At 43.8% G+C, this 22,165-nt stretch overlaps 1 protein-coding gene and 1 pseudogene across 9 annotated transcripts in view; both read right to left on the reverse strand.

Moving 5' to 3' along the window:
* FAM219A (family with sequence similarity 219 member A) overlaps positions 1 to 22,165 on the reverse strand; it is a 48,884-nt gene that overhangs the window by 18,688 nt on the left and 8,031 nt on the right. The gene's annotated exons all lie outside the window — the stretch shown is intronic.
* Positions 10,911 to 12,585, reverse strand: LOC309847217 (ATP synthase F(0) complex subunit C1, mitochondrial pseudogene; annotated as a pseudogene). Its single transcript has 2 exons — positions 12,578 to 12,585; positions 10,911 to 11,648 (listed from the first exon to the last, which is right to left on the reverse strand). The product of its transcript is annotated as an ATP synthase F(0) complex subunit C1, mitochondrial pseudogene (transcript).

Genomic DNA, 22,165 nt, shown 5'->3' on the forward strand with positions numbered 1-22,165 from the left:
AGTATCCCAAGGTAAGGACAGAAGTACTGAACACTGAGGAAAGAGCCTGCCCAGGAATCAATAGAGGGCATTTGGTTGGAGAGTCCTTGAGATGGTCCTTCAGCCCCACACATGGTAGGAAGTTGATGAAGGAAAAATGTCAACAAACATTAACATTTGGTCTAGGCCAGACTGACTTGTGGATCTTCACCTAGATCTTGGCCCCAAATCTCAGTGGAGAGTTTTTGGTAAGTTTCAATCACTCAAGGGCCTGAGCCTGTCCTGCACTGGTTCATGAATCTTTTGGACTCCTTATTTTCCAAGAAAACAAAGTAATAATCTGGCAGTCTATGGGATGTCTTCACACAATTGCCATTTCTGATTCTTCTCCTCTGGACATGGAAGAGTAAAAGCTACCTGTTTGCAATGAACAATGGACTCAGAGGGCTGGTATCAAACAGCTTCTCCCTTCTGTGTAATTTCCTACCTCTTCCTCACCTTTCAGCCTCTTCTAACTCTTCAACCTTCATTATGCCTGGCAAGCACTTTTGCTCACAAAGACAGCTTGCAGCTGTAAAGCTTAGCTCCTTGGACAGAGCTGTCTCATCTTCTTTCCTTTTTTTCATCCCAATAATTAAATATCAATGAGCTCACCACTTGTTAAAAAACCTCGATAGTCATTGAATACCAACATCTGGCAGGCAGGGAACAATGTACTTTGGGGAGGAAAAAATACCAAGACCAGATTCTTGCCAAGAAGACTTAGTCTAATGGTAAAAAGAAGACAGGAACACAGAATGGCCCATTTAAGGCAGCAAGAGGAGCATGAGAGTCAGGAATGCATGAAGGGTAGTAGAAGCACAGAGGAGAGAGTGATGGTGGTGATGGTTTGTTATCCTCCCTAACATAGAGGGTTGGGCCTGGACAGAAACCTGGTGAAACCAGAGGCTCACCTATTGGGTGGCTGGCAAAGAACAATGACAGTTGAGGCTTAGGGCTAGGACTCTATTCTAACAACTTTTAGTTATTGCTGATGCTACCAGGCATTTAGCCTACTCTGTTTCTGGGGGTGGAGGCAAGTACAATAGGTCCTTTCCTTTACTACTGAGATGCACAAACAACTCTCCCACAGAGAAAGGTCAAGAGGCTCTAGGTGGATGGCTGGGAGGTGTTTCTATTGGGAAACCAAAAAGAGATTCAGAGTCATAAGGGTGCTTAAGAGGGAGATATGGTGGCTCTGGTAAAACAAATTCTTGCTGCTTCCAGCCAAGTCTAGGGCCTGCCATCACTCTTATGGGGCATGCTTTGTGCAGCAGAGATGTTCATGTTAAAGGCTCCTGGAGGCTCAGAGCCCAGCCCAGAGAAGGAGGTCAGAGAGGAGAAAGACAGGTTTAACTCTACAAAGGCTCCTAAAGCTCTGAGTTTCTGTTAAATCAGCATTGCATGCGCACGCGCGCGTGTGTGTGTTAGGGGGAGAGAGAGAGAAAGAGAGAGAGAGAGAGACTTGCCAGTTAGTGAAGGAAGAGTAGGGGGAGGGAAGAATCTAGCCCAGCACAAACTCGAGGCAAGTTCTCAGCTGTGAAGCCAGCTGGTTGCTGGTTATGCATCTCTTTAGGTAAATAGTACTTATCTGCTGAACTAGATGGTCCTGGGGTCCCTGTTGGAAGGTCTCCCCAGGCTTATGGTGGAATAGAGCCTTTCTCTACTCCTCTGTCACTCTGGCTGGTGCAGTGGCAATGCCCAGCTAACTCAAAGGTATAATCTCACCCCTGGGGCATCTACAGGAAGGGGCCCTGAAACAATACATAACCAATACTTACCCAAAGAGCCCCCTACAGTTGCATAGCCCATACCTCTGAGGAACACCTCCTTTGCTCTGACTATACTCCCTCACAGCTCCTCCCCACCTGTGTAGCCTTCATCTCGTCTACAGAGTTCTGACATAAGTCTATGTACCTCCACACCTGCTGAACTTTTCTGTGTGCCTGTAGGATACTGCTTCTTAATCACCTGGGGATACTGTTTAAATGCAGATTCCAGTTTAGTAGATCTGAATGGTGCTTAAGTGGCTATATTTCATACCAGCTCCCAAGTGATACCAATGCTCTGAATAGGGTCCACACTTTGAATAGGCTCTAGGCCTCAAGGCTCTAGGCCACCCCCTCTGCACCCATACCAGCCCCAGACAACATTTCAAACAGCCCTCTGCCTCCACCTTAACCTGGTTTTATACTCTTAGTGCCAAGAGAGGACAATGATTTGGTGGGGGAGGAAAGAGGGGAGAGGACCCAAAGCTTATGTCAGGGAGGCAGGTCTGCTAAGAGCTCTGACTAGGCCAAGGCAGGGAGTTGTTCATAACAATGCAGACCAGGTGTGGTTCTTTTGGAATTCAGCAGATCATTTAGTTAATATTGCTCCAATACCTGTTACTAACAATATGTACAGCTATGGTGCTTGGTGGTTTGTATATATTACCTCATTTAATCCTCCTAAGAATAAGGTAAATATCATTCCCATTTTAAAATTGAAGAACCAGGTTATCTAAAGTAATATATTCAAAATCATGCCTTGAAGGTGGTTGGCACTAAAATGTACTTGTCATTTCTTATACCCAAACCCTTCTTAGAGACATCAGATAAAGTCAAGAGATTAACAACACATCAGAACTTAGGCAGCTGTGGGACTGCTGTCTTGTAAAGCAGGTACTTGGAAGGCTGGTGCTAGTTTCATCCTGTCTCCAGGGCTCTACACACATTTGAAGCCCTTCTTCAGAAAATGGCATGGATATTTTCTGATTACCAACCTTCTGCTCAACAAGTGCTCTGCAGGAAGGAAATATTGGAGTCACTGAAGCAGTCATTGCCTCTGGACAGAGAGAGAGACACACTTGCAGGAAGCAGCAAGCAAGAAAAAGCACTGGGGACTGAGAATGCTGAGCTCAGGAAGAGAAAAGAAGATGACAGTATTTTAAAAAGGAGATGAAAGAGTCTCAGTCATGGGACATCTGGGTGGCTCAGTTAAGCGTCTGTCTTCGGCTCCAGTCATTATCCTTGGGCCCAGGTTCAACTCCCACATCAGGCTCCTTGCTCAGTGGGGAGCACTCTGCCTCTACCTGCTGCTCCCTGCAGCTCTCTGCTCTCTCTCTCTTGTGCTAATAAATAAATAAATAAAATTTTAATTTAAAAAAAAAAGAGTCTCAGTCCCCAATTCAGTTCTGGTACTAAATTTTAGGGCCATTTATATTCTAGGTACTTGCAGATACAAAGATACTATGATCTCTATTGGTGAAGAGCCAGCATATAAGGCAAATGAATAAACAGATAATGTTTAATAATATGCCAAGTGCTACAACAGAGGTTTGTACATAGTGTTGTCTGTACACAGAACAGAAGTACCTATTCCACCCTGGGGAATCAGGGAAGACTTCTCCAAAGAAAGCTGAGGCATTAATGAGTAGGAGATAGAAATGAACCAGATGAAGAAAGGAGTAGGGAAAGAAAAGCAAAGGCAAGAAAACAGCCATCTCAGATTAAAGGAATAGCACAGTTTTGCTGGAATGTTTAGTGGTGGGGTGAAGTGCGAGTGACAAGACCAGAACAGGAGGGAGACTTAAATCATAAAGGGCTTTGGAAATCACAATTAGGACTTTGGACTTTAATGGAAAATAATGGGATTGGAGAAAAAAAGCGTATTAAGGTCATACTGCTAGGGCTTAGTTGGCTGACTGGATCTGGGTTTGAGAAGAAGGACCTAGGCACAGATGACTCCTAAGTTTCAGGGTATGTGCGTGTGTGCGTGTGTGTGTGTGTGTGTACCTATAAATATGAGAGATCAGAGGGAAGAACTTAGGGAACACTAATACTGAAAGGGTAGACAGAAGAGGACTGACAGCAAAGGGCCAGGGAGAACCTGGTGTCATGGATGTCTGGGAAGGATAGGGCTATGAGAATGTAAAACAGGGAGAAACAGAACCAGAGTTCTCAAGGGGCTCTTATATGACAAGAGAGACAGGAGTGGAGGATGGCTGAGGCTACGAGGTAGGAGCCAGTGGAGAAGGGCCAGATACTTGAAGATGTCAGAAAAGAGAATTTAAGACTCACTGTTTACTCTGTGGTTTGCTAACATTTTAGCAGAAACTCTATTTTTCTCTCAGTGTTATGTGTCTGATACTTGGGAAGCTTGAGACTCCCCAGAAATAAGCCCCATTAGAGAAGTCTAGCCATGGTCTAGAGAGCATGGCAAGTCTGCTGTTTCTTTTTTTTTTTTTTTTTCTTTTTTAAAAAATTTATTTATTTGACAGAAAGAGGGAGAGAAATCACAAGTAGGCAGAGAGGCAGGCAGAGAGGAGGAGGGGGAAAGCAGGGTCCCTGTTGAACAGAGAACCTGATGGGGGGCTTGATCCCAGGACCCTGAGATCATGACCTGAGCCAAAGGCAGAGGCTTAACCCACTGAGCAACCCAGGCACCCCAAGTCTGCTATTTCTTAGGAAGTGTGCATAAGAGTGGTTTGAAGACAAAGGAGGCTAGCAGAAGCAAGCTGGTTAGGGTAGGGGGTTGCAGTTGCCCCAAGTTCTGGCTGTACCACAGTCCCATGACTTAGCCTTGGGCCATTCTCCCCAGGCCAGGACAAAATGTATAAAAGCCCTGGGCTTCTAGTATTTTAGGCAGGAGGCCTACACAGACCAAATAGGTTTCTTGAACTTTTTCTTTCTTTTTTTTTTTTTTTTAAGATTTTATTTATTTATTTATTTATTTATTTATTTGAGAGACCAAGAGAGAGAGCATGAGCAGGGCAGAGGGAGACAAACAGACTCCCTACTAAGCAGGGAGCCCAATGCAGAGCTTGATCCCCAGGACCCCAGGATCCCAGGTCCCTGGGACCATGACTTGAACTGAAGGCAGATGCTTAACTGACTGAGTCACCCAGGCACCACTGCTTTGAGTTTTTTCAAGAATCTGAAACACCTGCTCTACCAACCATGGACATCCAGGAGAGGCTCAGCATTGGAAACTATACTCCAAGTAAGTCTGGTTATGTAGTGATCATGATTTCTCACTTTTAAAGCTTTCAATAATACTTTTCTATAAAAATACACTAATAAAACTAAAGAATCATTTGACTTAGGTGTGCCTGGCTGGCTCCAATCAGTAGAGCATGTGACTCTTAATCTTGGGGTCATGAATTAAAACCCCACATTGGGCATAGAGTTTACCTTTTTTTTTTTTTTTTTAAAGATTTATCCATTTATTTGAGGGGGGAGGCAAGAGAGCACACGCAGGGGAAGCGGCAGAGGGAAAAGGAGAAACAGGTTCCCCACTGAGCAGGGAGCCCCACGTGGGGCCCTGACCCAGGACTCTAGGATCATGACCTGAGCTGAAGGCAGATACTGAACCAACTCAGCCACCCAGACACTCTGGGCAAAAAGTTTATTTAAAAAAAAAAAAAAGGAATTTGGGGTGCCAGGCTGGCTCAGTCAGTAGAGCATACAATTCTTTTTTTTTTTTTTTAAGATTTTATTTATTTATTTGACAGAGATCACAAGTAGACGGAGAGGCAGGCAGAGAGAGAGAAGGAAGCAGGTTCTCTGCTGAGCAGAGAGCACGATGCGGGGCTCAATCCCAAGACCTTGAGATCATGACCTGAATAGAAAGCAGAGGCTTTAACCCTCTGAGCCATCCAGACACCCCCGAGCATACAATTCTTGATCCCAGATTGTTAAGTTCAAGCCCCACACTGGGTGTACAGATTATTTAAAAATATAATCTTAAAAAAAGAATAATTTGACTTAATTATTAATTCATCCCTTAGATATAGTGAAGGAGTCAGTAAACTGCATGCCTCTACTGTAAGAGAAGATAAGATATGTGCAATTAGAGTTAAGGGTAGATACTAGGTCTGTCTCCTGCACCCAAACATTAGAACCTATAGGTGAAGGGGCAGCGGGCAGGAAAACTGGGCTTGCACTGGCCCTGGCAATCTCAATGAGGTTGGACTGACTCCTCCCAAAACCTTGACCTTGGGAGCTACTACATTTTGAAAACATCATGTTTTGGGAATGAAGAGCCTGTTTCCTTATATACAAAAATGGGTCTGTGAATGTTGCCAGAGTTGAATGAATGTTTTATGCTATTTGATGTGTTTGAAATAACCCAGTAAGTTGAAAATTTTTGCTGTGAAAGGAATGTTTGTTCCATAGAGTGAAATGGTGGTTACAACTAGAAAAGAAACCCCAAAAGTTCCTGTGTTTCCTGGCAGGGGAACAATGCTTTCTCTTCATTTGCTTCACAACCTCACGGCAATCAAAAGGTTAGTTACAAGGCCTCACATCTGGGCTTCATAGAAGCAGAGAATAACCATTTCCAGGAGTGTTTTGGATTCTACATGGACACCTAATTTAACAGGCAGCAGGGACCTGTATTGTTCCTATTATGACTTCCACTCTTCTCCCAATTCTCTTCTATCTTTCACTACTACAAGGAAAACCGTTGGCTCTTCAGTGATTTTATCCTATCAGTGTTGAGGAGAGTACTTCTCAATTCCTTGTGACATCTAGGTGGGACCAGGAAAAGTTCCCTCTCTACTGATAGGAGAACTAATGGTGTACTGAAAGAACCCCAAAATCCAGTCAACCCTAGGCTGCTGTGGATTCTGAGAATTTTGCCACCCACCCCCTCTGCCCCAGCCCCAGCCAGTTACAAATTGTCGGGGATCGAGCTGCTTTGACACGCTGATGTTATCAGCCTCATGGTGCCTGGAGCATGCAGATAGGAACAGGGAATGGCGCCGTCTCACCGGACATAGTAATGCAATTTAGTTTCTGAAATCCAAGTAGGAAATTTTGAAAGCTGACATTTTTTTATCTAACACAGGAGGGGGATGATAGTGGGAATTCCCAGCAGAACCATCAAAATGCAGAGATGGCTTCTGTTGTATATTAATAAACAGCTCAAAGCAATGGAAAAATGTACAGAGAGCATTTGTAGGGGAAGTTAAGTGTCTGGTCCTTCTTGGCCCCTCCTCCCTCCTCTGAGCTCTGCTGCCAGGTGACCACTCCACTTGTGTGAACCCCAAGCTGCGGCTAGAAGCTCCTCTCCTGGGCATCCCTGTGAGAGTCCCCCGTGCTGGGGATATGGAGGAGGCACCAGCCTCCCCAGGGGGTGTGCCACAGCAGTTTGGGTGGGTCTCAACTGGGCTACGAATGTGTCAGACAGACAGCTGCTTGCCTTCCCTCCCAGTTCCCCAACCTCAACCCATGCCACTCTTCCCCCAGATTACCAAAATTTGCATCACTGGTCTTTGTTTCTGACAGAGCACAAAGAGCCTTCCTGCCTCATGCTCCCCTTCTGGCTACATCTTATTTGTCCTTCAGGCCTCAGCAGACACATCATCTCTTATCAAAAAGTTCCCACGAATACCAGTTTGGGTTAGGTCCCCCTATAGTATACTCTCACAGCACCACCTCCTTCCATTTCTTTCATGTACTTATCAAATTTTACTTTGAATATTTGTATAATTTATTTAATAAACATTCATGCAAGCAGGGGCCATGCCTATTTCTACTGTGTCCTCCCAGTGCTTAGCACAGAGACTGAACACAATCTGATGACAGGCAAACAGATTGCTTCCATTTGTTTGAGCCACAGCAAGGTTTTTTCTGTGACAGAGATGGCAAAAGTCTGGTGGCTGCCAGGCCGTGCCAGGGCCTTGTCTAATGGTGTCCCAGCCAGATCTTGTATTGTGTGCTCTTTGTAGGGCCACTTCTCTATGTAAGTCTCTGGCTGGGGGCTGAAAGATTGCCTTCCAGGAAGTTATTTTGGAGAACAACCAAAGCAGAAGTCCCCAAACCCTCACTTACTCACTCACCTGAAGGGTTGTCCTAGTTATAACTCACTTAAGGTCCAAAACAGCAGCCCAACTTCAGGTTGCCCTCTGGGGGGACTGATCATCAGCTGAGCAAACAGCTTTATCTGAGACTCTAGGGCCAGGCTCAGATATTGCTTGCAGATACACATTCCCACCACCAAAGTTTTAGGGGAGTGGGAAGCCAGCTTGGAATCAAACCATCAGAAAGCCCTTTGGAGGGAGATGGGGGCAGAGCTGCTCTGATCCTGTCTGCTCAAACTGCTTTCTGGCAACCAGAGGCTTACAACCATGTTTACCAGGCAGCAAAGCATCCAAGGCATGGGAGCGCTTGGAAGGAGACAGCAAAGGAAAACGCAAGAAACCTCCCTGAACTGTAAGCATACCTTTAGCTGGAGAATAGGGCCTGTGAATTCCAGTTTTGCCTGTGAACTGCACTGACTTTGGAGTCTAGACAGGTCATTTCACAGTTCCCAGGTCTGTTTTTATTCAGGCCTGAGATTCCAGAAAGAGCCTCCAGGGAAGAGAGTAAATGAGTTGTCCCAGGGCAATGCCAGATGGCAGCCTTGGGATTAGAATTCATGGGCCCTTCTTTCCAGCCAGCTGCTCCTTCCCCTGAGTCCTGAACTGTTTCTTCTGAATGCTCAGGATTATATTCAATTTAGTAAGGTTTGTGGTCACATAATCACTGCTCCTAATAAAAATAAATACAGAGCATCCGCTGTTAGGGAAGGCAAACATGGGGGAGCCTTTGCCCCTGAGAAAACAGGCCAAAAGCAAGTTCTGGCTGAGGTTAGGCCTGTTCTACTTGAACATAAACCAACACAAACAACTCTCTTGGGATCTGACAGAGTCCTCATCTGTTCTTGTTTCTTGTCCAGGCTTCCTTATATGTCGATAGCCTGTGCTTAATCCCACAGTAAGGGCCTATCCTGGAAGCTAGAAAACAGTTTCAACACATGAGAGGAGCCAGCCTGAGGGATAGTCTGTATCTAGGTCCTCTGAGTATCTTTTCATCCCTAAATTAGTTACTACACTGTCAATGCTCCCATCTCCAGGACTGTCATCTAGCTATACTTCAGGTGGGGTGGAGGCAGCCCTACTCCTTCCAGTTCAAACTCTGTCAGGTCTACTCACGGCTCAGCAAAATCTAAAGGCTCTTTTCTCCTCCCTGCCCTAGCCTGTCCCATTATGACCGGTGGTGCTAAAAGTGGGAGCCTGCAGCTGTTCTCTGCTGGCTTCATATTGCTTTAGCACTGTTTCTTTGACCAGGAAGTTCTTTGAGGTGTAAGGCATACAGTGGCCTTTTTAGCTCAGACAGTTCTTTCATATAGGACCCAGGAGTCTATGAGAGGTGAAGAAAACAATGCAGAGCCTTACATAAGGCCCAGAGCAGAGCTCGTTGGGAGGGATGGGATCATGAGTGCTTTCACTCACCTTCAGTCCAGGTAAACTTACCTACCCTCCTCACTCACCAGCTAAGGCAATCCAAGTGAGAGCACAGTAGCCTCATCTGTTGGCTTTGATTCATTTAGCTATGGAAGAGGCTTGGAAGTAGAGAAGGAGCTTTCAACTAGAAAATCCAACCCTAGTAGGTGACTTCGATTCCTCTGCCCTTCCAGATTCTTCACAAACCCCTCCTTTGGATGATTTGGGGAATCAGGAAGGAAACCCCTCTGCAGTGTTAACCTAACTCTCTTTTGCCAAGGGCCCAAGTGCATGGCTAGGGTGGGGGTGGCAGGCTGTGAACCTCTGGACTCACTAGTTTCATTTCTGCTTCTACTTGCTATACTTGCCCCCAACCACCTATGTCCATACTCTTTCCCTAAAAAGAGGTATCTTTAAATCAAGTGCATAGTCAGTGGCAGACTGATTGCACGGTGATAGCTCATGAAATGTTCTAGCTTCAGGCCTTGAATTCTGCTCAGTGCTTCTCCTTAGTTTCCCCTGCCTCACACACAAGACTAAAGATCAGAATGCAGGGGTATTAGAGCCAAAGGCTCTTTTAACACTCCCTTGTTCCACTAGATTCTTACCTCCTCCCTCTGAAATCCTGCAGTCCTGCCCAGGGACAGCTCAGATGCTGTTTATTTCACCTTCAGAGCGATGGCAACCTCAAGAAAGAGCTCGAGTCAGGCTAGATGTGTGTGGAGGAAAGTGGGACAAGGGCTGGAGAGGATAAGAGGGGGGGTCCCTGGATCCATAGGACTGAACTCGGAGACAGAAGAGGTCAGAGACATGTATAAGAAAGCTATTCAAAATTAAATAAAAAGGGCCTTAAGGACTTGGGCACTGTGGCTTTGCAGACCTGAGAGACTGGGCTCCTTCAGGAGCTGTCCAAGGTTCTGAACCGCCTCCACCTGAAGATCTTGGAGCCTCTGGACGAGAGCCCCAGAACAAGAGCCCCACATGCCAGTTAATGCCGACCTTAAATGCTACTGGCTACTCTCTGTCTATCTCTGCTTGGACCCATTGTCTGAAGTAGCTCCACCATAACTCAAATCACTCTCTATGGGTGCAGGCTGGACTCCTTGCTAGCAGCCTGGTTGGCTGGCCAGACTTTCAATAAGGGATGAGGTGGAAATTGAGGATCTTGGTGTTTATCTCCCAGTCCCTCAGGGAGCCCAAGAATAAATGGGCCTGGCTCAGGGACAAGGTGGCTGGTCACAGGGAAGGGAAAGAGGTCTCCATGTGGCACATCCTCAGACAGATCAGTTACTCCTCCCCTCACCTCAGTGGCCGCTGCACACGTGCAAGTACACACACACACACACATGCATGCACATACACAGAGGCCATATTTTCTGCTCTGTCACTGCAGAGCCTGTACTACTACAGAGAAGGCATAGTCTCCTTTGTCCACACCTGAGCATAATGTACTGTTTGGTTCTCACCACAGATATTACAGAAATCTCACAAAGAATACCAAAACTTAAAACTTAATAAGATATTGCTTTTTTGTAATTTTAGGAGGAATATATTGTCACTGTAAAAAGTCAAGATAAGCACAAAAGAAGAAAAAAATCACCCTAAATCTTACCATCCAGAGCTATATCCCATGTTAACTTCTTGCCACACAGCCTGGAGCCTTGTGTGTGTGTTTGTGTGTGTTGTGCACATGTGCGTGTGTGCATGCACACACCCACACTACAAGTGTTATTAAAAGCCAGTATAGCGCAGTGGTTAAAAGTATGAGTCTTAGAGTAAATTCTACCTCTGCCATTTACTTGTCAGTGTGATCATGATCAAATTTCTGACCTCACTGGATCTGGTTTTCATAAATTTCTTGGTGTGTATGGGGGGAGGTTTAGAGAGATACTGTGTTTAATGGTAAAGCTTAGTTCACTCTGGTATAGGCATGGCCTGGAATTGAAGCAGCAGGATGGGTAGGAGACCCTCACAGAGCCTACATGGTGAAGATGAGGAAGGTGACCATCAAACAGAAGAGCCCTAAGGGTAAAGCCCAGAATAGCACAGGAAAAGAGCTGCTGCTTGAGAGATGGGTTTCTGGCATAGCCAAGGATAAAGCTACCAAACACTATTCCAAAGCTCCTGAACCAGTCACACCAACTGTAGTGACCCCAGTACCACTTGGTCACTGTGTCAATGTCCTGGGAGACAACAGTGATCTGGACACCCATCTGACCAGCTGGAGTACGGAGCTGCTGTAGATGGCTATTTAGACGGGATCTCTGGCCTACCCAGGAAGGAGGCAGGCACACACTCGACTGGACCCCTGGTACAACAGTGGATCAGAGCTGGAAGAATGAGTAGTGCCTCAGTGGCCTGCACTTCTTTAGTCTCCCCACTTTAGTTCTAGGTCTCAGTGCTCAGCTTTTCCACCCTGTTTTTCACCTTAACATAAGGAAAATAATAGTATCCATCTCAAAAGATTGCTGGGAGGATAAAATAGGATACTGCATATGAAGTGCTTACTACAGCGCTTGATGCCTGGTAAGCAGTCAATAAAGGGCAGCTTTTATTACACATCACACACACACACACACACACACACACACACACACACACTAGAAATCACTCTAATACTGCTTGATGTCTAATATTATTTTATTTTTTTTTTTAAAGATTTTTATTTATTTGACAGACAGATCACAAGTAGGCAGAGAGGCAGGCAGAGAGAGAGAGAGGAGGAGGAGGCAGGCTCCCTGCCGAGCAGAGAGCCCGATGTGAGGCTCAATCCCAGGACCCTGGGATCATGACCTGAGCCGAAGGCAGAGGCTTTAACCACTGAGCCACCCAGGCGACCCTGATGCCTAATTTTAAAACCAGACTATTCTCCATCTCAGAGAAAAGCTGAAGAGAGGATGAGTAAGCTCAGTTTATTTCATCTTCTATCTGGCCTAACTTTCCAGGCCACAGTGATGTTAGTTGGGACTTGGGAAATAAAATGGCCTCCTAGCTCAGAAAGGGGAAAAAAGGCAGTTCTTTATCCAGGGCTTTAGCTTTCAGCCTGAGCTCCGCAGCCAGGAAATGGCAGGGGCTTCTTTTGGTCAAGGTTCTCTCCTCTTCTTAAACTTTGGGCCCCAGCCTTTTGGCTTGCTTCCTCTAGCCAGAACTTTCTACCTCTCTGCCCGGAGTGCCCCACTCTCCTGTCCCACTCTCCTCCAGGTGTTCCTTACCTCTTGGCATCCACAAGTTCCTTTGTCTGGTTTGGGCAAGCTTACTTCCTCACTGTCGACATCCCAGGCATTTGAGTACTATGCCCACCACCCCCACCTCTCCATACCTGCTCTACTAACCCTACTCTCTTTGAGGTCAGAACAGGCTCCTAAATAAAATGCAATGGTCTTTTCTCAGGTGACCATCCATTACCTTTCAGTATCAGTAGACAGTGCTGACCAAATCTTTCTGGAGATTCTATTTTCCCTTGGCTTTTGTAAAAACATCCTATCCCTATCTGTTCCGACTACCCTCCCTACTGTTCTTTCTCTGATACTCTAGACATAGATCCTCTCCTTAGTGTGGTCACTGACAACTTATTATTTCAAATCTCTCTCTCTCAGTTTTGCACCCAAATCTATATCTCTAGCTCTGACCTCTTAAGCTCCAGACCCACATTTCCAACTGCCTACTACTTTCAACTGCCTACTGTCATACCCTTCCCCTAGTCTATTTCTTCCTGTTGACTACCCTTATCTTGTTAATGGCACAAACCACTTTGCCAGTTAAATAAACTCAAAACATAAAAGGTTGTTAAAGAAACTTATTATTTTGAAACAGTCTTATATTTATAGAAGAATTACAAAGTGCACACTCTTCACACAGCTTACCCTAATGTTAGCTCTTGTATACTCTTCACACAGCTTACCCTAATGTTAGCAGCCATGTACGTTGATCAATTCTACATTGAACAAATCAATACTATTCACTAAACTATACACTTTATGCAAATTTCTCCAGTTTTTCCATTAAAACCCCTTTTTCTGTTCCATATTGCATTTCATTGATATGTCTCCATGGTCTCCTTAGTTTCTTCCTCTTTTTTTGACTTTCACAACTTTGACTTTAGAGGAGTACTGGTCAGGTATTTTTTAAAACATTCCTGCAATTTTGGGGTGCCTGGATGACTGAGTAGGTTAAGCCTCTACTTTCGGCTCAGGTCATGATCTCAGGGTCCTGGGATCGAGCCCCGCATCACCTGCTTCCCCCCCTCTCTTTGCCTGCCTCTCGCCTACTTGTGATCTCTCTGTCAAATAAATAAATAAAATCTTAAAAAAAATTCCTGCAATTTTGATTTGCTGTGTTTTCTCATGATTAGACAGAGGTTATGGATTTGGGGAGAAAAATACCACCTAGGTGAATTGTCCTTGTATCACAGCCTATCAGGGGGTATATGACTTATTGTTGGTGGTACTAATTTTAATCATTTAGGGCAGTGTTTACCAGGTTTCTCCACTTAAGTGTCTATTTTTCTTTTATTTTGACCATATTCCATTAGTCAGAAGCAAGTCACTAAGTCCAGGCCACACTCAAGGGAGAAGAATTGAGTTCCACTTTCTAGAGGAGTATGAAAGAATTTGTGGACGATGTTAAGATTACTACAGTAATTAATACATATTTTGGTAGAAGTTCTTATGGGCTGTGCAAATTCTTATTTCTCCTTGAAATTTCACCCACTAGTTTTAGCAATCAGTGGATCCTGCCAGCAGCAATTATTACTATGATGTTCTCAGGATAATTTTTAAATTTTTCTCATTCTATAAAAAACTACTTTTAAATAAATTCTAATAAACTTTTAAATTATATAAATATCATAATTCTTGAAGATTTGTTCTTTCTCCCTCATTTATTTATTTGTTGAACTATTTATATCAGTATGGATTAATATACATTTATTTTATTTTGGGGGGTGATAATCGAATACTACCATAATTTATTTTGTCATTCAAATTGTTTCAGCTTTGGCTACTGGAACCTTTTTCAAGTTGGCTCCTATCTCCTTTTGATGTGCCTGGGGGTCATTTTAATCTACCTCTTTCCTCCTTATATTTCTGACAAGCTAATCATGAACATATAGTAACATTCTTTTTTCTCTTTTTGTTTCCTTTTTTTTTTTTTTGTATTCTCTCTCTCTCTCTTTTTTTTTTTTTTAAGATTTTAGACAGACAGAGATCATAAGTAGGTAGAGAGGCAGGCAGAGAGAGAGGAAGGGAAGCAGGCTCCCTGCCGAGCAGAGAGCCCAATGAGGAGCTCAATTCCAGGATCCTGGAATCATGACCCAAGCTGAAGGCAGAGGCTTTAACCCACTGAGCCACCCAGGTGCCCCTTTTTTCTGTGTTCTCTAAACCAACATCCTGCTTCAGATCCTTATCAACATACTTCAGGATCACTGCAGTGGTAACCCACTCATCTCCCCACCCCATTTCTTCTTCTTCCAACTCATCCTACACATTACTCTTAAATTACCCTTCTGAGAATTAAACACTTCTCTCATCACATCATTCTGTTGTTCAAAACCCTTCAATGGCTCCTATCACTTAAAAACTCCTTGATCTGGTATTCAGTAGTTTTAACAACATGGCCCAACTTGACAATCTGGTTGCTTCTCCAATTGTTCATCTTTCCAAATTCTTTGTTCTCTTTGCCCCAGCTGTTAGCGCTATGTGCAGACGACTTCCAATTTCTATCTCTACTTCTAACTCTATCATTTTAATCCATCAAAAAAATCTCTATTAGTTTCTTTAACTTACAAAAGCTATGTATGTTAAATGGGGATAATTAAAACAATGACAAATGGTTAAAATAGAATGAGTCTCTGACTCTCCTCTGCCCTCTGCCTTTCCCAGATTTTTTTTTTAAAGATTTATTTCTTTACTTGAGAGAATAAAGAGAAAGAAAGAGAAAGAGACAGAGAGAGCATGAGCAGGGGGAGGGGCAGAGGGAGAGGAAGAGGAACAAGCAGACTTCCCACTTCGCGGGGAGCCTGACTTGGGGCTTAATCCCAGGACCTCAAGATCATGACCCCAGCGGAAGAAGTCAGATGCTCAACCGACTGAGCCATCCAGGTGCCCCCCTCAGGTTGATTCAAAAAATGGGCAGAAGATATGAACAGACACTTCTCCAGTCAAGACATACAAATGGCTATCAGACACATGAAAAAATGTTCATCATCACTAGGCCTCGGGGAGATTCAAAATAAAACCACATTGAGATATCACCTTACACCAGTTAGAATGGCCAAAATTAACAAGACAGGAAAGAACATGTGTCGGAGGGGGTGTGGAGAAAGAGGAACCCTATTACACTGTTAGTGGGAATGCAAGTTGGTGCAGCCTCTTTGGAGAACAGTGTGGAGATTCCTCAAGAAATTAAAAATAGAGCTTCCCTATGACCCTGCAATTGCACTCCTGGGTATTTACCCCAAAGATACAGATGTCATGAAAAGAAGGGCCATCTGTACCCCAATGTTTATAGCAGCAATGGCCACGGTCGCCAAACTGTGGAAAGAACCAAGATGCCCTTCAATGGATGAATGGATAAGGAAAATGTGGTCCATATACACTATGGAGTATTGTGCCTCCATCAGAAAGGATGAATACCCAACTTTTGTAGCAACGTGGACAGGACTCGAAGAGATTATGCTGAGTGAAATAAGTCAAGCAGAGAGAGTCAATTATCATATGGTTTCACTTATTTGTGGAGCATAACAAATATCATGGAGGACAAGGGGTGTTAGAGAGGAGAAGGGAGTTGGGGTAAATTGGAAGAAGAGGTGAATCATGAGAGACTATGGACTCTGAAAAGCAATCTGAGGGGTTTGAAGTGGCAGGGGGGTGGGAGGTTGGGGTACCAGGTGCTGGGTATTATAGAGGGCACGGATTGCATGGAGCACTGGGTGTGGTGAAAAAATAATGAATACTGTTATGCTGAAAATAAATAAATTAATTTAAAAAAAAGAATGAAGTGGATTTCCAGATTGTTCAGTATCTTTTATATCACTCTATTAAGTTGCTGCATCACAGCAAACAGATTTAAAGACATGCTTCTTGAGTTAAGAGTTTATAATGCAAGTCAGAAAAGATTAAATCCAGAAGAATATAGATCTTTATGTTTGCATTGCAACGTATGCTCTCAAAGCTTTTTTCTTATTATCTCATTAAATCTCTGAAAATCCTAAGAGATAGAAATAGCATCTCTTTTAAAAATAAAGGCTTTTTGGTGCACCTGGGTGGCTCAGTGGGTTAAAGCCTCTGCCTTCGGTTCAGGTCATGATCCCAGGGTCCTGGGATCGAGCCCCATATCAGGCTCTCTGCTCAGCAGGCAGTCTGCTTTTCCCTCTCTCTCTACCTGCCTCTCTGCCTACTTGTGATCGATCTCTATCAAATAAATAAATAAAATATTTTAAAAAATAAAAATAAAGACTTTCTTTCTTTTTTTTTTTTTAATGGAAAAGCAGTTTTAGGTTTAGAGCAAAATTGAGGGGGAAGGTACAGAGAGTTCCCATGTACCCCTGTTCCCACGTATGCATAGCCTCCCCTATTACCAACAACCTCCACCATGTAGTATATCTGTCATGACTGATGAACCTACAGTAATACATCAAAATCACTCAAAGACCATCGTTTTCATTATGATTCAGTCTTGGTTTTGTACATTCTATGGGCCTGGACAAAGGTAAAATGACATGTATCCATCATTATGGTATCATACAGAATATTTTCACTGCCCTAAAAATCCAGCATCTTTTCATTAGCCCAATCTTAGAGAGGAAAAAACCTAAAACTCTGTAGGCTAATCAGCTTCCCTAACGTCTCCTAGCCAGGGCTAGGTCCCAAGTTTCCTGACCTCTTTCCTACCTTACTCATTAAAACACCATACTGAAAACCACAATGAGCAGCAACACTTATGGGAGGAAGGCCAGAAGCCAAAGAGAACCACTCAGAATGTTGACACATCAGTGTCATGGTTTTACCTTGGGGAATATGAGAATCATTTTGTTCCCTTGCTTCTCTTCTATGGTGAAAGTGAGACTGTGGGAGAGTTCTAAAAAGGAAATAAGAAACAGAAATGTATCTGATCGGCGATATGGCATTCTCTTTTCAAAGAAACATTCTGCCTCCCCAAAGCTACAGGGCTCTGCAGAACCCGAGAAGGAAGTGAGAAGAACTGAGTCAAGTGTGGCTGCCAGTCCACTTTAGAGCATGGGGTGTCCAGCAGAAATAAGACTGTACAGATAGGTGGCATCCAGGGATCTGGCAGCATTTCCTTAGCCAATTCATCTCAATAACTTGTTGATGTGCATACTTGATTGAAAAATATGGGAATTATGAGGTAAAGGCTCTATCTCCTGGGTAGGCAAAGATGAATCATATCATCCATATTCCAAATGATATATGAAAATAGTAACTCTTATGTTAAATGCATTTTACCACAATAAAAAAGATATATATCTTGAACATCTTTCCATGCTAGATCTTATATTAGATTTTATCTCCTCCTTTTAAAAGGCTGCCGAGGAGCACCTGAGTGGCTCAGTCAGCTAAGCCTCTGACTCTTGGTTTCTGCTCAGGTCTTGATCTCTGGGTCTTGAGATTGAGCTCTGCAGGGTCTATCTTCTTTCCCTCCCCCTCTATTCCTCCCCCTGCTTATGTACATGTGTTCTCTCTCTCTCTCAAATAAATAAATCAATCTTTAAAAAATATAAAAATAAAAGGCTGCCTATAGGTCTGTTGTGGGATGGATGTATCATGATTTATTTACTTAATCCCCACTGATGGAGATTCATGTTGTTTCTTTTTTTTTCTCCTCTCCCATCATCATAATGTTGCATCTACTATAACTATTATAATGTTATAACATTGTTACTATTTATTTATTTATAGCTACTATAATATCTTATTTAAAAAGTCTTTATACACTTGTCTGTTTCTTTAATTTAATAAATTCCTGGAAGTAAAACTGCTGAGGGGGGTCAATGGGTATGCACACATCTTACTGCCAGTTGTTTTTCCAGAGAGGCTACAGCAGCATATACTCTCAGCAACAGGGTGCACAAAGTACTCAGGTTCTGAAGTCAGAAGCACCTAGAGTAGTTCTATGACAGTCAGTTGTATGACCTTTGGTGAATTACATTTCTTTAAAATCTTTTTTTTTTTTTTAAGATTTTATTTATTCACTTGAGAAAGAAACAACAGAGAGATCATAAGCAGAGGGAGAGCAGAAGCAGACTCCCTGATGAGCTGGGAGTCTAATGTGGGGCTCAATCCCAGGACCTGGAGATCATGACCTGAGCTAAAGGCAGATGCTCAACCATCTGAGCAACCCAGGCGCCCCGCAAATTACCTTTCTTAACATCCCTTTCCCTTCTAGGCATGTAATATCACCCACTTCACAGGGCCAGTGTTAAAATAACATGAAACTCTGTATGTAAAATGGTTCACAGCATGCTTGACACATATAACAAATGGTAGCTGAGTTTTGTTCTGTTTTGTTTCATGCTGCTCTCTCCTCGCTTACTTTGTTTCCATCTAGTCTACAGTATTCATCAGTCCCAAATTCCCTAGCCACTAAAAAGGAGCTGGGGATACTGACTAACTGAAGTTTTTCTAATCAACAGCAAGAGATATTGCCCTCTTCCTGAGTCTCAGTTTCCTAGGAAAGCTGTGAAGGCAATTTCCAGAACTCTATCTTTAGTGACTAAATCACAAAGAGACAAACTCTCCCCTTCTCAATGATCTTTCCTAGAATCTTAATCAGGCCATGTTTATTCCCCAGAACACGGTTGATCAGGCCATTTTAACAGCTGGCCTTTCTGTTCTTTAAAATAGGACACTGCATTAAGCCCTCGAGGCTAGAAAAGGGCCTAAGGAAAACAGATGGGAGACAGACCCAAAGACACAGGCATCCTGGGACACTGGGGAGTCCAGGTTGAATTCTCTTCCCTGTATACTTCCACAGTCTGGCCTAAAAGCAGAAACCTGGAACTTAATCATGGCTTTTAAGGGCTTTAAGTTCCAAAAATTATTGATTTAGGGTTGAAATTAACCAGGACCCTATGACAGAAAAAGCCCTGCGACAGAAAAAACCTGTGACAACTCTCCAAACTGCCAAAAGGGGGCAGTGTAGTGTTATGCTTAAGAGCATAGGCTTTGCCTTCACAAGTGGGTTTAAATAAGGGTTTTGCTATTAGCTGTGTGACCTTGGGGTCTCACTTGTCTTCTTTGTAGATTAAGAGTATAGCTTCTTCATATTGTTGAAAGGATTAAGTGAAACGTGTATCTGGTGGAAAACACCTAGTAAGTGCCCATAAGCAGCTGGGGACACATCACAGGGTATAGGGTTGACTATGACAGTCGGATATGACATAGTATAACTAAGCAAAGGAGATAAGACTGAATTCACTCATTCATTCATTCATTCATTCATTCATTCAAGAGATATCTAGTGAATGTTTACTGTGTGCAGGGCACCTTACAAGGCACAGGAGACATAATGAGAAGTAAAAATAGATATAATCTCTGCTTTCATGAAATGTGGCCTTTAGAAGGACCCATATGAGTAGAGTAATCATACAAACATATGTTTAAGTATAAACAAAAAACCGCAATAAGAGGGCCACTGACAATATCTAGAGTTTGAAGGAAGCCCTCTGTGATGAAATTATAGCTGAACTGAGATCTGAAGGATGAGTAAGAGTGAACCCAAAATGGTAGAAGGTAGAGGGAAAGCATTCCAGGCAGAAGGAACATGTGCAAAAGCACTAAAACAGAATGGGCCCTGGGACATCAGAGAAATAGAGGAAAAGCCAATAAGGTTGGGTGCAGTGATGGGGGTAAACATAGTACAAGGTGAGCTGGAGGAGGCAGGAGCCAGATCACATAAGGCTTTGCAGGCCATATTAAGGATTTGAGGCTTTATAATAAGAACAAGAGGGAAGCTGTTGAAATGTCAGGGGCTGCACAGGGTACCCCTACTACTTGGCAACATCTTCCTCTGCTATCTCCTTTCATAGGGGATATAGGGAACAGGTCTTCACACAATTCCTGCTGTGGTCACCTGGGAGAAAGGAGCAAAAAAGTAATCTGTGACAGGTCTCTTCTCAAGACAGAATGAGGCCCTGTGAATCCTCATTGCCCAGGGAAGAACTTGGCATGAAGAGGAATGTGAGTGGGGCATTCAGGGCTATGAGACTCTCATCAGAAATCCTCTACAGGTGATAGGGTGTCACTACAGAACTCCTAATGTTTTCTGACTGTTGCATGGACAAATCCCTAGCCAGCCTGCACATCTTCTGCCGCAACAGATTCTCTACTGCACTGGACCTGTGACAAAGGATTAATAGCTAGTAAGATGGGGTGGTAGAGGTACAGTACTCTTGTGGGCAGCAGTGGGTTCAGCCTTGCAAGAAGCAGCTCTCAACTTCTGTGTGCCTTTCTGGTTAGCTGGCTCACAGCACCCATGGTACCTGCATTGTGTTTGTTGGGGGCACATGCACCCAGAAGACAGTCTTCACAATCTTTTCTTTTTAAGGAGAGAAACTAAGTGTGGAGATCTTAAACAGAACAGGAATGCTAAAGTACCAGAAGGTGATGGCTCTGTTCTGGCTCTCATAGGTTTTTAAACTTGGCTAGAAAGAGAAAAGGGCCTAAGAGTGCTAGAGCTGACTGCCCTTCCCCTCCTCCAACTCTCCCAACCCACAGCCCAGCTAAACAGGAAATCAGGCCTGGGTCCCTGCCAGGGCCCAGGCTGGGGCAGGAATCTGAGGAAACAAGTGAGAAAGACTGTCTTCAGCAGAGAAGAAGGCTGCTTAGAAATCCCTGGGAAGGTAAAATAAACTCAGCCCCTGCTGAATTCCCTCCCAGGGGAGGAGAACACTGGACCTGCCTTCACTCTCCCCATGCTCAAGCATGGGCTTAGCAAGATTCAGAGAGAACAGACCCAGAAACTTCATGGGAGAGAGAATATTGTCTCAGTGAGAACAGACTCCAAGTAAGGACCCTCCCTCAGAGAAATAAAGGTCTTCAGTGAAGCTGAGTGAGTACCTGGTCTGCAGATATCCTAAGGCCATCTTGGGCTGATAAGGAAGGAAATGAAGGTACAGAATAAGGGCAAAGGCCTAGGGATATCTGTAATACCTGTTTGTGTGGGGCTGGGGCTGGGGGGCAGCGCGGAAAGAGTATAGGCTACAAGTAACAGGAATTCTTTGCTATGTAAATGTACAGGAAAGTCCTGGGGTGCCTGGGTGGCTCAGTGGGTTAAGCCTCTGCCTTCGGCTCAGGTCATGATCTCAGGGTCCTTGAATCGAGCCCCACATAGGGCTCTCTGCTCAGCGGGGAGCCTGCTTCCCCACTCTCTCTGTGCCTGCCTCTCTGCCTGCCTCTCTGCCTACCTGTGATCTCTCTCTCTCTGTCAAATAAATCTTAAAAAAAAAAAAAATGCACAGGAAAGTCCTGATTAAATAATGCACTGAGGCAGACCAGCAATGGCTGCTCAAAACATTAGATGAAAGGTTGAAGAGAATGTGTATGATGGAGCTACAAGTCTAACTACACCATTAATTAATCTGACTTTCACAGAAGGTAGGACAACCATGGGTCCTCTGCCTCCTTCCTGATATGATGCAACAGGAAGTACTCAGTACACCTCAGAAGTATTCTTCACAAAAAAGTTGTATCCGAATCTAATCAGACCTTGAGATATAATTACCAGTTTGCAGAATGGGTTTGCAGAAATACGAGACAGAGAAGATTATAAATGAAACAAGTTATTAAAAATAATCCAGTGGGGTATAGGTGAAAGAAGAGCAACCCAGGGTTGATCACTGTTGTAGCTTGGTGAGTACCAGGGAATTCTTTTTATTTTTTC

Source organism: Mustela nivalis (assembly GCF_964662115.1).
Source record: "Mustela nivalis genome assembly, chromosome: 13".
NCBI classification, from domain to species: domain Eukaryota; kingdom Metazoa; phylum Chordata; class Mammalia; order Carnivora; family Mustelidae; genus Mustela; species Mustela nivalis.